Genomic DNA, 17,272 nt, shown 5'->3' on the forward strand with positions numbered 1-17,272 from the left:
TTCCAAGACAGATAGGTTCATTCTTCTGGCAGGCCATGGTATATTTATTGTTCTTTATCAATTCTGTAATTCAGAGGCATCTGTTCCTCTTTGGTCTTCCTTACTCATTGTCCAGCTTTTGCATGTATATGAAGTAATTGAAAATACCATGGATTGGTTCAGGTGCACCTTAGTCTTCAAAGTGACATCTACGTTCTTCCAAGAGGTTTTCTGCGGCAGATTTGCCCATTTAATTTCTGGGCTGCTGTTTCCATAGGTGTTGATTGTGTGTCCAAGTACAGTGAAATTCTTGACAACTTCAATATTTTCTCCATTTATCATGCTGCTTACTGATCTTGTTATGGGTATTTTAGTTTCTTTATTTTAAAGTGTCATCCCTACAGAAGGCTGTGGTCTTTGATCTTTATCAGTAAGTGCTTCAAATCCACTTTGCTTTCAGTAAACAAAGTTGTATCATCTGCATAACACAGGTTGTTAATGAATCTTCCTCTAATCCTGATGCTGCAACCTTCTTCATGTATCTCATCTTCTTGGATTATTTGCTCAGCATACAGATTGAATAAATATGGTGAAATGATACAACCCTAGAGCACAGCTCTTCTGATTTTAACCTTTGTTCTGTTTGAATGACACCTTCTTGGTCTATGTACAGGATCTTCATGAGCACAATTAAGTGTTCTGGAATTCCCATTCTTTGCCATATTATTCATAATTTATTATGATCCACACAGTTGAATGCTTTTGCATAGTCAATAAAACACAAGTAAACATCTTTCTGCTATTCTCTGCTTTCAGCAAAGATCATCTGACATCAGCAATGATTTCCTTAGTTCCATGTCCTCTCTCGAATCTGGCATGAATTTCTGGCAGTTCCTTGTGTGCTGCTGTAACCATTTTTCAATTACCTTCAGCAAAATTTTACTTGTGTGTGTTTTTTTATGATATTGTTCTATAATTTCCACATTCTGTTGGATCATCTTTCTCTGTAATGGGCACAAATATAGATCTCTTCCTGTTGGTTGGCCCAGCAGTTGTCTTCCAAATTTCTTTGCCTAAACATGTGAGTGCCTCCAGTGCTGCATCTGTTTGTTGAAACATCTCAATGGGTATTCCATCAATTCCTGGGACCTTGTTTTTGCCAATTCCTTCAGTGTAGCTTTAACTCCTTCCTTCAATACTATTGGCTCTTGATCATATGCTCCTTCCTGAAATGGTTGAATGTCAGCTAATTTTTTTTGGTACAGTGACTCTGTGTATTCCTTCTATCTTCTTTTGATGCTTACTTCATTGTTCAATATTTTGCCCTTAGAACCCTTCAATATTGCAACTTGAGGCTTAATTTTTTTTTTTCTTCAGTTCTTTCAGCTTCAGAAATGCAGAGCACATTCTTCCCTTTTGGTTTCTAACTCTAGCTCTTTGCACATTTCACTATAATAGTTACTTTTTCTTCTTGAGCCACCTTTTGAAATCTTCTGATCAGTCTTTTACTTCATCATTTCCTCTGTTCACTTTAGCTACTCTGTATTCAAGACTAAGTTTCAGAGTCTCTTTTGACATCCATTTTAGTCTTTCCTTTCTTCCCTGTCCTTTTAATGATCTTTTGTTTTCCTTCGTGTATGATGTCCTTGCTTTCATCCCACATCTTGTCTGAGCTCTGGTCATTAGCATTCAATGCGTCAAATCTATTCTTGAGGTGACCTCTAAATTCAGGTGGGATATATTCAAGGTTGTACTTTGGAACTTGTGGACTTGTTCTAATTTTCTTTAGCTTCAACTCAAACTTGCATATGAGCAATTGATAGTCTGTTCCATAATCAGCCCTAGCATTATTCTGAGTGATTCACCATCGTTTCTTTCCACAAAAGTTGTTGATTTGATTCCTGTGTATTTCATCTGGTGAAGTCCAGGTGCATAGTCACCGTTTATGTTGAGAAAAAAAGGTATTTGCCATGAAATAGTTATTGATCTTGCAAAAGTCTATTATGTGCTTTCTGATGTCTATTTTATCACCAAGGCCATATTTTCCAACTGCTGTATTTCTATCTCTCACATTCTAATCACTAGTAATTATCAATGAATCTTGATTGCATGTTTGATCGATTTCAGACTTGAGAAGTTGGTAAAATCTACTTCTTCATCTTTATCATTGGTGGTTGGTGAGTATATTTGACTAATAGTCATATTAACTGGTCTTCCTTGTGGGTGTATGGATATAATCCTATTACTGAAAGTGTTATACTTCAAGATAGATCTTGAAATGTTCTTTTGAGGATGGATGCCACACCGTGCCTCTTCAACTTCTCCTTCTCAGCATTGTAGACCATGTGTTGGTTTCAAATATTTTAAAATAGTTCCCCTTACTGAGCTCTATTATCTCTTAGCTGTTTGTTTTTCTTTTCTTTTTTTTTTTTTTAGTTTCTAAGCCTACAATCACATCAACTAGTAATAATTATAATAATTTTATCTTTTTTAAAATATAGTTTTCATTTTTTATTTTCTTTAATCTCTTTTTCATTCCAGTAGTCAAGGCATCTTATTTTTGGGGTTTTTTTTTTGGACAGAATTTTCAGAACATTGTTCAGAAATAGTAGTATAATAGGCATCCCTGTTTTGAATTTTATATCTCAAAAATGCCAGTGATAAAATGATGATGTTATTAATAATAATAATAATAATAATAACTACCATGTAGTGAGTACTGATCATGGACTCTAATTGTGAATCTGTCTATTTCTTCTTCTATTACAATAATTTTTCTTCTTGTATTTCGAAGCTCTGCTGTTAGGTGAATATATGATTAGGATTGCTGTGTGTACTTGGCTATTGATGCTTTCATCACTTTGAGAGAACCATTATCTTGGTAAGCATCACTTGTTCTGAGGTCTACTTTGTTTGATATTAATGTAACTACTCCTCCCTTTGATTAATTTTTTCTTGGCATATCTTTCTCACACTTTTACTTTTAAACTCTGTGTTTTTGTATTTAAAATTGATCTCTTATTGGCAGCATAGAATGAGGTTTTATTTTGTATTTAATTTGAAAATCTCTGCTTTTTATAGAAGACTTTGTGGATCACTTATATTTAATGTAATTATTAGGGGCTCTGGTAGTGTAGTGCCTAAGGCACTTGACTACTAACTAGAAGGCTGGTGGTTCAGACCCACCAACCACTCCTTGGAAGGAAGGTTGGGCAATCTACTTCCGTAGTGATACTGCCTTGGAAACCCAAGGAGGGGTGGCTATGAGTTGGACCCGACTCCACAGCAGTGAGTTTGGTTTGTTTTTTGGATATTGTATTATTTCATTTTACCCCAGCAATTGAGTTATTAGTTATATCTCTCCTCTATTTTTAAATCTTCTATAAAAAGCAGAGATTTAAGATAAAATAGAGACTTTTTAACTTATCAGAGTCTATCTTCAAGTAATAATATAACATTTCATTTAAAGTGTAAGATTTTTACAACAGTATATTTCCATTTCCTCCTTTCTGTCTTTTGTGCTTCTGTCCTATACTTTAATTCTCTATATATGTTAAACCCTGAAATACATTATTTTCATTAGAAACAGTCAATTGCCTTTTAATATAATTAAAAATCAGAAAAATGTCTTCTATGTTTGTAAACATATTTGTCATTCTAATACTCTTCATTTCTTTGTAGATCCAAATTTTCATGAAGTGCCATTTTCTTTCTGTCTAAAGAAATCCCTTAACTCTTCTTGCTAGGAGCAAATTCTTAAGGTCGTATGAACCTTCTGACAATGAATTTGTCAGTTTTTGTTAGTCTGAAAAAGTCTCTGTTTTACCTTAATTTTTAAAAGAGATTTCTGCTGGTTATAGATTTTAAGATAGACAGTTCTCTCATTTTCTTCTGGCATATGTAGTTCTGACAAGAAGTCTGTTGTCATTCTTATTTTTGTTTCCCTGTACAAATTGTGCCTATTGTGTTGTTGTTGTTTATTTTTACTGGCTGCTTTTAAGATTTTCTCATTATCATTGATTTCCAGCAATTTGTATTATGAGGTGCCTTGGTGTAGCACTATACCATTAAATGTTAACTATTATTATTACCATATGGAGCTCTGGTAGCATAGTGGCTAAAGCACTTGACTGCTAACCAGAAGGCTGGTGGTTCAAACCCACCAGCCACCCTCGGAAGGAAGGTTGGGCATTCCTACTTCCGTAGTGATACTGCCTCGGAAACCCAAGGAGGGGTCGCTATGAGTCGGGGCCGACTCGACGGCACATAACAACAACAACAACAACAATTATTACCATATGGGGGAAAAAAAACACAGAGGAGAAAAGTCTCTATTTTATCTTTATTTTTAAAAGAGATTTCTGCTGGTTATAGATTTTAAGATAGACAGTTCCCACATTTTCTATTGTTGTTATGTGCCATTGAGTCAGACCTGACTCATAGCAACCCCTCCTTGGGTTTCCCAGGCAGTATCACTACGGAGGTAGATTGCCCAAGCTTCCTTCCTAGGAGTGGCTGATGAGTTTAAAACACCAGCCTTCCGATTAGCAGTCAAGTGCCTTAGGCACTATGCTACCAGAGCTCCTCCATTTTCTATTACCATATAAAAAAAACCAAACTCACTGCTGTTGAGTCGATTCAACTCATGGCGACCCCTCATTGGGTTTCCGAGGCAGTATCTCTGCGGAAGTAGATTGCTCAATCTTCCTTCTGAGGACTGGTTGGTGGGTTTGAACAACCAACCTTCTGGTTAGCAGTCAAATGCCTTAGGCACTATGCCACCAGAGGTTAGCTTTTGAGAGAGTAGCAGCTATAAAGAGTAGATTAGTTATATTCACTAAAAAGTTAAAGGGGGAGCTCTACATTTCAATTATGAGGCAGAAACTATTACTCCTGCTTTACCCAGAAAACGTCTTTTCTTTTCACTTTAACTGATATTCAAGTTGTTAGACTGACAAAGGGGAAAGTGGGGTGGGATGAAGGAGCCCTGGTGTTGCAGTGGCTAAAGTGCTTGGATACTAACTAAAAGGTTGGAGGTTCAAACCACCAGCTGCTCCATGGGAGAAAGATATGACAGTCTGCTTCTGTAAATATTTACAGCCTTAGAAACCCTATGGGGGAGTTCTACTCTGTCCTATAGTGTCACTATGAGTTGGAATCAACTTGGTGGTGGGTTTTGGGTGGGAGTGCTATGGAGGCATCTGGATTCCAGTTAGGATGGCTTTTACACTTGTAAGTTTGGCCTGCCTTCCCTTGGTACCCTCTCTGTTTATTTTGATTTGTGTAGAGAACCAATAAGAAGCTAGATGAGCATGACAAAACCTAAAAAACGCTGTTGCTTTCATATTATAACTAAAAATAATCCCAAACTCATTGTCATTGAGTCAATTCTGACTCACAGTGACCCCCTTTGGGTTTCCAAGGCAGTAAATCTTTATGGAAATAGATTGCCCAGTCTTCATTCTGCAGAGTGGCTGGTGGATTTGACCATCCTTCTGGTTAGCAGTCAAATGCTTTAGGCACTAGGCCACCAGAGCTTCTTATATTATAACTAGCAGCACATAATAAAAAAAATAGTAATAGAAATAAATACAAAACCAATGACAGCAGTAACTAACATTTATTAAACACATACTATCTGTCAGACACAACAGCATTCAACAAAAGTGATTAGGCTCTATAAGATTGTGAGTTCCATCTTGCTAGTGGACTCTCTCCTTTGCTGGCTTTGATGAAGCAAGTTGAACTGTTGGGGAGACCCATAATATAAGGGACCAAGGATAGCCTTTGGCAAACAACTAGCCCTTCAAGAAATGAAATTCTGGCAACCACCATGGAAGTGAGCTTGGAAGCAGGGATCCCTCCCCACTTGAGCCTTCAGATGAGAATCTGGCTGGTCTCTTGATTGCAGCCTTGTAAGAGATCCTGAAGCAGAGGTCAAAGCAAAGGTCCCAGGTAAGCTATGTTGGATTCCTGACCACAGAAACTGTGAAATAACAAATATGAGTTGTTTTAAGCCACTTAGTTTGTGGTAATTCGTTACACAGCAATAGATAACTAATATGAGAGATAAAGTAATTAAAAAAAAATCTTTGTGGTTTGGGTGCAAATTTACAAAGCAGATTCATTTTACTATCAATAGTTCATGCACATTGGGTTTCATGGCACCAATTACAATCCCAATAACAAACAGCTCTCCTCCCATCTCCTCCCTGTGACTTCCCCTTCCCTATGTCCTTCTTCTGGTATCGTAGTGCCTAAGGCACTTGACTGCTAACCAGAAGTCTGGCGGTTCAAACCCACCAGCCACTCCTAGGAAGGAAGATGGGGCAATCTACTTCCGTAGTGATACTGCCTCAGAAAGCCAAGGAGGGGCCACTAGGAGTCGGGTCTGACTCGACGGCACATAACAACAACAACAACAACAACAACAACAACCTGTCCTTCTTGTCTCTGCATTCCTGTCTGTCCAGCTTGCCCTCTATGTATGTTCTGCTCTTCTGATCTCTCACAGTTGGTTGATCAAAGGGATGCATCTCCCTAGGGTAGTGGGTACATCACCCTAGGGTAGGTGTTCTGCTAGAGATAAAGTGATTTGCTCAAAGTCACATTTCAATTTGGCTGCAAGATATGGATTCCTTCTTACTGACCATTTCATGTAGAAATATACCCAAAGGGTTTGCCACGTGGTTTTGCATTTCTCCTTTAGAACAGTAAAAGATTTTCCTTAACAGTTTTTATGCAATTCTTTGAAAAAGAAATAAGATTTTTAAATTTTTAGCAGTTTTAAAAAAGAAGTCTGAAGGAAAATCAAACAAAACAACAAAACAATCCAGGACATCTTGTTTGGAGTATGGAATAGAGTATCAACTTTTATTTTTCCTTGCTGTTTTTATTTTACTATTTTAGGGTCACTTATTCTTTGGATTTAGCATCAGTCTATTTCATTATATAGTATTTTTTTTAAGGGAAGTGAGAACAGGCAGAGAGGGGTTAATTCTAGACACTCCAGCTGGTACCATTTCTAATATCCAAATGCCAGTCAGTTTACAAGAGGGATGAATGTGGTGGGTGAACCTTCTCAGAAGTGCTGTAGTAAGAAGTGATTTGGCTTTCCTTCTAGTAGAGAAACTTGGCTTTTTTTTTTTTTTTTTCCATTTAAAGGATTTAATGGGATGTAACTTCATGTTTTTTAAAAAAATTCTGCAAAAAATAAAATAAACATGCAAATCAACAATGTGTTAGCATCTTCAATATGTGCTTTCCCTCTTCCTGTCTGGTATTGTTTTAAAGGCACATTATGTTCTTAGAAGGTTGTCACGACCCCTGAGAGACCCCTCCCACCACCATAATCATCACTAAAGTTAATGTTTGTTTATAAAACACATGTCCAACATTTTTCTTTCTCATAAAAAAATCCAATTCCAATACAACCCTCTCAGGAGGCCTTCATCTCTGTAGTTCCCCTTGCTCTAGTGATGGAAACACATAGAATTATTTTTCCATTCTGAAGGACTCTGTCATCCACAGAGTAAGCCTCAACAATATTCCTGCGACCCCAGTGCCTACAGGTTTTAAGTTGCTTTAGCCTCCTGGGATCACAGTGGCGGTTCCAGGCTGTTGTTGTTAGTTGCCATTGAGTGGATTCTGACTCATGTCAAACCACTGTAGGTAGATAAGAGGAAACCTGCTCCATAGTATGATTTTCAAGACTGTGACCTTACAGAAGCAGATTGCCAGGCCTGTCTTCTGAGGTGCCTGGGTGGGTTTGAGCTGCCTACCTTTTGACTTTTGAGCACTTAATTGTTTGTGCTACCTAGGGGTTACTTATTTTTTTTCTATTGTCCTGGTTTGGCTTGAAGTCCTGAGAAGAAAGTTTCAGTCAACTTGTTGTTATGTGCCGTTGAGTCGGACCTGACTCACAGCAACCCCTCCTTGGGTTTCCAAGGCGATATCACTACGGAAGTAGATTGTCCAACCTTCCTTCCAAGGAGTGGCTGGTGGGGTTGAACCGCCAGCCTTCTGGTTAGCAGAACCAGAAGGTCTTTCTTTTTGGTCTTTCAAAAGATTCCTGCCTCTTCTGGCTTCTGGTAGCCCAGGTGTTCCTTTGCCTGTAGCTGCAGCGTAACTCTGTAGTCACATGGTCTTCTTCCCTTCGTCTCTCTGTATCTCTTCTTTCTTTTCTATGACATTACTCAGTTTGGATTGGGCTCAACTCTGGGATGACCTCATGCTAACTTAACTGATAATATTTTCAAAGCCCTTGTTTCCAAACAAGATCATGTTTGTAGGCAACAGGGGTTAGGATTTCAACATAATTTTTTTGAGGTACACAATTCAGTCTGTACATCACTGACTATAACAAATAATGAACATACACTGAATTGTATCCCTGAGATGATTCAGGATGTTCTGAAACTGACTTTCATGAGAAAGTGTGGTAGATTTTTCTTCACATGCTCTTCAGTTTCTAGCTCTATCCTCCATGATAGTCACATCCATCTGCTTTGCCTCTATCAATATATGAGGCATATATTTAAGATGCCTTGTATTTTAAGATGAAAATCCTGACATAAACATCAATTGTTCATTACTCCTATATGCTATAAAGTATTTATGATTTTAGCTTAGAGAAAAAAAACTCAAAGTTGAGCTACAAACTGAGGTTTTCTGATAAGTTCTTTCTAATTTTAAGAATAAAGGCTCCACTGTATAAAGTTGGTTGAATGTCTGACACTCTTACACGTGAAGCTTTGGAAGTGTCCCTTTATAGAGCTGAGAATGCCTTTTGGGCCTCCTCAGACATTTTGGTTTCTAAAGTTAACATTTTAAAATGATCTAGTTCCATTTACTCTTGGCATAATATGAAGAAAGACAAAGTTAAAAATGCTTTCAAAAGTCATTTTGGACGACAGCGCATTCAGACCAAACTGGGATGAGTTAAGTGTGAATGAATCAGAAACATGTGGGTAATGTTTCCCATAATGAGTGACAATGCTTTTAATGTTGGACAGGAATGCAAGAAGCCCTAGATTTTCATTTTGCTTAAGATCACATGATTGAGGAAAAACAATGTTGAATTTCCCAACTTGCTGCTGCCATTTTACTTTCTGGGATGCCATACCATAGTGTACTCACTAATGGAAGATATCTATGGCAGGAACTGTGTATTCTTGCTTCATCATGTGCATAAAAAGTGTTCACCAGATTGCTTGGGAACTGAAATTCTATGAATACTCAAACCCAGCTTCTGTCTCCTTTTACCAGTGATGTGGAAGTTAAGTGTGCGAACTCTGGATTTCAAATCCCTGCTCTTCCTCTTGATAACTGTATGACCTTGGGTAACAATTACTTAGCCTCTCAACCCTTAGTTTCCCATTCTGTAAAATAGTGATAAAGACCAAACCAAAAACCAAACTCACTGCCGTCAAGTCGGATCCAACTCATAGCAACCCCTCCTTGGGTTTCCAAAAATGGGGATATGACTAAATAAAATAGGAGCAATTTCTGAGAGCTGCTATGAGAATTAACTGAGATGAAATGTCTAAAACCAATCAGCATAACCTGTGGCATAAAGCAAGTGTTCAATAAATGCTGATGTTATCATTACTGACGTAAATAGTATTGCAGTTTTTACATGAGTAATAGATATTGTTTGTTTGAATTCCCATCGTAGATCTAGATGGATTGTGCTGTGATCATCAGAACATTTTAACACCTGCTTTGGAAGTAAGGGGAGAAGTCTGGTCAACAGGATTATCACCCACTGTGGTACAATTAGCATGTGAGCCCTGGCTGAATGGCTACAGACTGAATTCAAAGCCTAGCACCACCCACCGCCTTTGCTGGCATTGGAAAATTGTAGAATAATCTCAGCTCTGTAAATGAGAGTGAGAGTTGATGACACCAGACTTCAGCTCCACGCGAATGAAAGCCCCATGACAAAGCATCGGTCCATGTCAGAGCTCTTCAGCAAGACTCTTTCTCCTGAGTGTGCACAGATGGGTGGTTCTTTTGTTAACGGGTTGTGTCTCATGTGCTCCATTTAAATGTGTGCTTTGTTTCGAGGCATCCATTCGGGTGGTAAACTCACTCTGCTATCCTTGTGCAGAGTGTATTGTGGATCTCTGATGCTTCACAATGTATGATTGGAGATTTGACAAAGCCACAAAATGCTAGAGAAACAACAATGTGTTGATTCAGGAAGGGTTCAAGCCAGGAAGGCAGCACTGATTGCTTCTCACCATCTTCGCCACAGCTTATCTGCCATTTCTGTCTTTCTTGTTCTCTGGAACTAGCTTCCTGCCTTCTGAATAAATTCATTGCCGCCAATTCTGATGCATGGTGACCCTATAGGAAAGAGTAGAATTGCTCTATAGGGTTTCCAAGGCTGTGAATCGTTACAGAAGCAGACTGCCACATTTCCTCCTACAGAGAGGCTGGTGGGTTCAAACTGCTGACCTTTGATTAGTAGCTGCCTTAACCACTGTGCAACTACTTCTTCTGAATTCCTTGCCTTTTGAATAGTCTTGTTGTATCCAGTCCTAGTGCACCAGTGTTCCATCAACCCTGCTTTTATCAGTCAGCTTGTGTGGCAGATGGGGCCAAATGTTCAGCACATGCTTTCAGAATCTCTCTCTCTCTCTTTTTTAAATGCTTCCTGATCTTACTTGTTTTTCAATCTCTGTGTGTGTATATGTCTGTGTATGTTGACATTGCACCTGAAAACCCAAAAGCCTGCCGTTAATAATGGCAACATGAGGGAGCTTGATGGTAATGGAGAGCCATTGTCTGTGAATATGTCTATTTTTGAGAAAAATAGATTCTATAGTTCATGGTCTCTCTCAGGACTAATCAAACATGTTTTGATTTTGAGAATCATGATGCTGCTTTGCACACAGGCTGTGTAAATTACTCAACCATACGTATTTTGCTCATTTTAGTTCCCCTTGTCCAAAGTAGCTCTGGTGGCCTAGTGCCTAAGGCATTTGACTGCTACCCAGAAGGTTGGCGGTTCAAACCCACCAGCCACTCCATGGGAGGAAGACTGGGCAATCTACTTCCGTAAAGATTTACTGACTCAGAAACCCAAAAGAGGTTGCTATGAGTCAGAATCGACTCAATGGCAGTGAGTTTTTTTTTTTTTTTGTTGTTGTTGTTGTTCAAAGTACTCCAAGCAGACTTATCCTTCAGACATTGAATTCTGAATTGAGTTTCTCTTAAATTCCTTCCATTTGGGACTAGGGGAAGAGATGGATTAAGACAAGTTCTTTTTGTTCCCACCCTCCTCAGAGGGACTCAAATTTGGTCAATCATTACTCTCTTTGCTATCTCCATATTAGTCATTCATTCATAAATTTATTTATTCATCCAACATACTTCTTTACTAAGCTTGTAGCAAGCAAAATGCAAGACATTGGGAATGAAAGAGGAAAAAGAGTCTCTCTCTTGTGAATAACCAAAAACCAAACTCATTGTCATCGAATGAATTCTGACTCAGACAGAGTAAGAACTGCCCCACAGAGTTTCTAAGGCTATAAATCTTTATGGAAGCAGACTACCTCATCTTTCTCCCACAGAGTGGCTGGTGGGTTTGAACTGCCAACCTTTTGGTTAGAAGCCAAATTCTTTAACCACTGCACCACTATAAATAAAGCAGGGGTAAGACAATGCCTTGTCATGGGGCTTTCATTCACGTGGAGCTGAAGTCTAGTGTCATCAACTCTCACTCACATTTCCAGAGCTGAGGTTATTCTCCAATTTTCCAATGCCAGCAAAGGCGGTGGGTGGTGCTAGGCTTTGCTATTTGCTAGGGCAAAAAGAGTTGAGCAAAAGCTCTAAGGAGGCTGCCAGGAAGACTTTATGGAGAAGATGGTGTTTGAGCTGAATTTTGAAGAATGAGCTGGAATTTATAATGAGCAACATGTGAAATTCAAGGAAATGTGAATGAGACTTGCTCAGGAAATGGCCAGTATTCTAGTAAAAATGGAGTTAAGAGCTTCCAGAACTAAATCATGGGCTCAGGTGCCATGTATGCTAAGAAGTTTTTGTGAGAGACAGACCTGTTGAAGGTTAGGAGCAAGGGAGTGACATAGTTGGGTTTAGAAAGATAAATCTGGTGGCAGAGTATGAAGTAATATAGAGAGAAGGGCTCAGTAAGATGGGATACCCAGAGGTCAGCAGGTGGTGACAAGTGATGAGAGCTTGAACCAAGGCAGGGGTTGCAGGAAAAGAGAAGAAAGATGTTCACAAAGAAGAAAACTTTAGAAACTGGGTTACTTTAGAGAAGAAATGACTGTGTTGTTGTTGTTGTTGTTATGTGCCGTCGAATTGAACTTGACTCATACTGGTCCCTCCTTAGGTTTCTGAGGCAGTATCACTACGGAAGTAGATTGCCCAACCTTCCTTCCAAGGAGTGGCTGGTGGGTTTGAACTGCCAGCCTCCTGGTTAGTCGTCAAGTCTCTTAGGCACTACACTACCAGAACTCCCAGAAATGACTGTATCAGTTTATTAATGAGTATATTATACAAAGATAGGCTCTTTTGGAAAATAGACAAATTAAATTGTTCCACAAAATAGAAGAACATAAATCTTTAATTTTCTCCTGGTGCTGAGGAACATGACATTTATGGGAACTCTGGAACTTGGAGGGAAGAGGGAGACCCAGCTGTACTTTGTATAAAGAAAGGAAAACAAGTTGGCCTTGAAGCCTTGGATGTTGGCCTCCTGTAGTTTTGCCTTGAAAGAGTCAAAAATTCCCTGAAACAGGGATAAACTCTCAGACAATAGTGACAAGTACTTAGTTTTAAGTTATGTGGCTTATAGACCACACCCATGGTTCCAAAATCTTTAGTAGTAGTCTATTACACAAACTGACCTCAGTTAGTGATGCTTTGGGGATTACATGTTGGGCAACATGTGTTGTTGGGGCAGGATAATGAGGGAATGTTCAGGCTTTGAGCACCACCCCTCCTCTGGGCCAGCATGGAGTTATCATGCCCAGGGAAGGCAGAGGTTTTGGAAACTCAGGCAATGACCAGCAGTATGTGAGCAGAGGTGTTAGGCGGAGTGAAGAGCAGTTAGGAGCTCAACAATAGTTGAGAAGCAGTCAGCACGGTCAACTGATTCAAAAGTGGATATGAAAATAATTATCTTCCCTTAAATATAAAAGGAGGTCTGGTGATACAGTGGTTAAAGCATTCGGCTGCTAACCCAAGAGGTTGGTGGCTCGAACCCACCAGCTGCTCTTTGAGAGAAAGATGAATCAGTCTGCTTTCATAAAGATTCACAGCCGTGTAAATCTGATGGGGCAGTTCTACTCTGTCCTACAGATTACTATGAGTTGGAAACAACTTGATGACAGTGAGTTTGGTTTTTGGATTGAATTTCCCTTAAATATATATACCAGAGAAAAGTGACTTCTCAAGGGACAGAAGAAGCTAGGTTCTGATGTTGCATGAATAGGCACCTTAGGAGGCAGCCATTAGAGATTTAAGAAATCTGTAGTTGGTAGAACCATCAGAACCTGGTGGCATATTGAACCTGGGAGGAACAGAAGAGGTAGGAATCAAAGAGGTCAGAGGGATACCAGTTATACTATTAATCAACCTAGAGTGTTTACGGAGAGCAATGATAAGGTGTTTTTCATTGTAGAGGGGGATTGAGGAGTGGGAATGGAATTGAAATGCTTATAAAATAGACAAATGGATTGGTCAACACAAATGCGGGAGCAGGACAGAGGTCCAAGTTAAAGCTATAGATCTCAGTGTTGTCAGCACGGAGGAGGCCAGAGGGTTAAAAGAGACTACTCACAGAGGGTCCAGGTAAAGAAAAGAGGCACTAGCAGAGACCTAGATGGGCCAGAATTCAAGAAATCTTTCCATATGGGATTCTTCTGGGCTCCTACTCCTTAAAAGGCTGCTCTGTTTATTTGGGTATTGCCTTTCTTCTCTTGCTTCTAGGAGTGATCTCAGGTAAAAAAAGATATAGATATGACTTATTCCTTGACCCAAAAGATTTTGCACTGCTTTTACTAGTACTCATTACTTTTGTATAAATCAGAAACTTTCATTAAGGGCCTATTGAGCTCAAGGCACTGAGCACTTAATTATGTATAGGCAATCCTCAAGTTACAAACGAGATCTGTCCCTAAGTGTGTCTTTAAGTCACATTTGTAGTAAAGTTGGAACAGGTGCATATGGTTCTTATTTAGTTTTACTTAAGTGCAAGAAAAGGCTCAAAGCCTTTTCAATGATTTAAAAGCTGCACATGCAGCAATTGAAGGGGATTGTGATGAAGAATCTGTTGTGAGTAGAAGCTGATTCAATCGTTTCAAAGCTAGGGCAAATTTACATAACATTAAAGGATATGGGCGCTCTGGTAGCATAGTGGCTAAGGCATTTGACTGTTAACCATAAGGCTGGTGGTTCAAGCCCACCAGCCTCTCCTCGGAAGGAAGATGGGGCAATCTACTTCCGTAGTGATACTGCCTGGAAAACCCAAGGAGGGGTCGCTATGAGTCGAGTCTGACTCGACGGCACATAACAACAACAACAACAAAGGATAAGTATGAATTGTCTGTAAGTTGAATGTTCATAACCCAGAGAATTACTTATTTTAAATATTAACTCCACCTAAAAATGGCCAAAGTTAATAAAATCTACTTCCTGTGCTGCTGCCCCTTCAAGAGCCCTGAACAGATCATTTCTCATACAAACACTTGAAACATTTTCTATCCCATCCCACCCTATCCTTCTCTGTTTTACTCTATCCCACTCCATTCTATTCTATTCCTATATCAGCAGCCAAAGAGCATGCTGTATTTCAGAAGTGAATTTAGAACTTAGTTATTTAAAATTTGGATCATACTTTCCTGTAGAATTGATGTTATAAAAACATGGTTCAACTCTTGATTGTGATATAGGCTTTGGAGTGGGGCCCCTGGGGTGCTTCTCTAGAGGAGAAAGCCAGGAATGAGGAAGTTCCCTATTCAAGGCACTAGGGAAAGAAGCCTCCACTCCTTCCTCTCCACTCCCAACTCCCAAATACCTGCCATTTTTATCAGGCAGCTGTTTGGGTGAACTGGTGCTTATAAATAAATGATTGTTGTTGTAGTAGGCTCTGACTTCTAGTGACCCTGTGTACACAGAATGAAACACTGCCAAGTCCTGCGTCGTCCTCTCACTCCCTGCTGTACTGGAGCCTATGGTTGCAGCCACTGTGTCAGTCCGTCTTGTTGAGGATCTTCTTCTTTTTCACTGACCCTCTACTTTACCATGCATGAAAGCCTTCTCCAGGGACTAGTCCCCTCTGATAATATGACCAAAGTAGGTGAGATGAAGTCTGACCATTCTTGCTCCTAAAGAGTATTCTGGCTGCCTTTCTTCTAGGACAGATTTGTTCATTTTTCTGGCAGTCCATGGTATTTTCAGTATTCTTCTCCAATACCACATTTCAAATGTATCACCTCTTCTTTGGTCTTCTTTATTCATTGTCCAGCTTTCACATGCATATGAGGCAACTGAAAATACCATGGCTTGGGTCAGGCACACTTTAGTCTTTAAAGTGATATCTTTGCTCCTTAACACTTTAAAAAGGTCTTTTGCAGCATATTTGCCCAGTGCAATATGACATCTGATTTCTTGACTGCTGCTTCCATAGGTGTTTATTATGGATATAAGTTAGTTGACTGTAACTCAAAAAGCTAGCCAGTGAGTTAATATCTGAATCACTCTACTCCAAGCTACACAATTTACTCTTCATTGTTTGTACCTCTCTACAGAAAACAAAAACAAAACACGACCAGCAAGAGTATTCTAATTTGGAGACATCAGTGAGATAAACCACGAACAAGTTTAATATCAAGTAGGGCTGGGGTGATGGGGAAGAGCAGTGGAGTTACAGAAGTGCAAGAAAACTAAGGATATATCTAATGCGATTGGAGGAGTTGACAAAATTATGGCAAGTAATTAGTGGCTATGTGTCTATTGAAGTCTAAAGTCAGTATTTAGAGCAGAGTTGAAGGGCTCTGTCAAAAGGACTGATATATTTTAGGTTAACAGGGAGAGGCAGCCACTAATGAATTTATAAAAAAAAACCAAAAGCAACAGCAAAAACTGTTCATTGAAAAGTCTGTGCAGGTGGCAGGGAAATCATTGTGAACAAGACAGGCATGGACCTTGTCCTCTGCAGAGCTTTTTTTTTTTTTTTATTAGGATTTGGGTGAAGATTTACAGAGTAAATTCACTTTTCATACAGCAGTTCACATATACTTTGTCTCATGTCATTGACCAAAATTTACAATGCAGCAGCTCCCCTCCCACTTCCTCCCCATAGTTACCTCCTCCCAGTGTCCATCCCTTCATACTCTTCTCTCTGCAGAGCTTTTAATTTAGCACAAGAGGTTGGGAAATTCTTGGTTGGAGAAGGACAGGATCTGTGGAAATCCCTTGGAATAGGGTCACATTTATAGGTGGATGGGTTAGTACTTCAACATACCTTTTTGGAGGACACTATTCAATCCATAATGGGAGCCAATTTTCAGACCCTCATATGAGTGTGTGTGGAGAAGCCTTCCTGGAAGAAGTCAGTTACCCAGATAAAGAGGCATGTGGAGGAGAGTTCCAAGCAGAAGAGATAGCACAGCCAACATATGACTGAGAGAACAAGAAAGATCTTCATTTTTCTTGGAGTGTAGAGTGCAGAGAAGTACAGAGAGGTAAGTATCTGATAGTTAGCAGTTTCTAGAATTTAGTTTCCTCAAATGAACAAAAATGTAGAACTTTTACATAGAAAAATGACTAAATTCCAGTGAGAATGAAAATTGTTTAGTCAAAAATAGAGTATAGAGTATTTCATAAGTAGTATTAAAACTAGTTTTCAGAAAAGAAATCTATTTACTTTCTGCCATTAGCTGGATTTTCCCTAATGTGGATCTTGCACTGAATCTAAGAAGTTCTGTTGTTGTTGAAATTACGTAGTTTTAAACCTTTTATAATCATGCTAAGAGAATTTCCCATTTTAATCTAAGACTGCAAAAGATCCTAAAACTAGAGGCAAAAATTATAAGGAGCCAGAAAGGATATTTTACATGCTTTCTTATTCTTTGTTTAAAAGTAACAAAATTGTATGTTTTCCCTTTTTTAATTTTTGCTCCTTAAATGATCAGGCAAACATTTTCTCCAGGGAAATTCTTGAACCAAACAGGATTGTTTCAGTTTCCTTTACCTCCATCTTAAACATGCAATCAACGTTCTCTCTTCCTCACTTGTTTTGGCATGGTTTATAAAGGCT

The sequence above is a fragment of the Orycteropus afer genome, unplaced genomic scaffold (genome assembly GCF_000298275.1).
Source record: "Orycteropus afer afer isolate SDZICR_OR568_19922 unplaced genomic scaffold, OryAfe1.0 scaffold00001, whole genome shotgun sequence".
Classification (NCBI taxonomy): Eukaryota; Metazoa; Chordata; class Mammalia; order Tubulidentata; family Orycteropodidae; genus Orycteropus; species Orycteropus afer.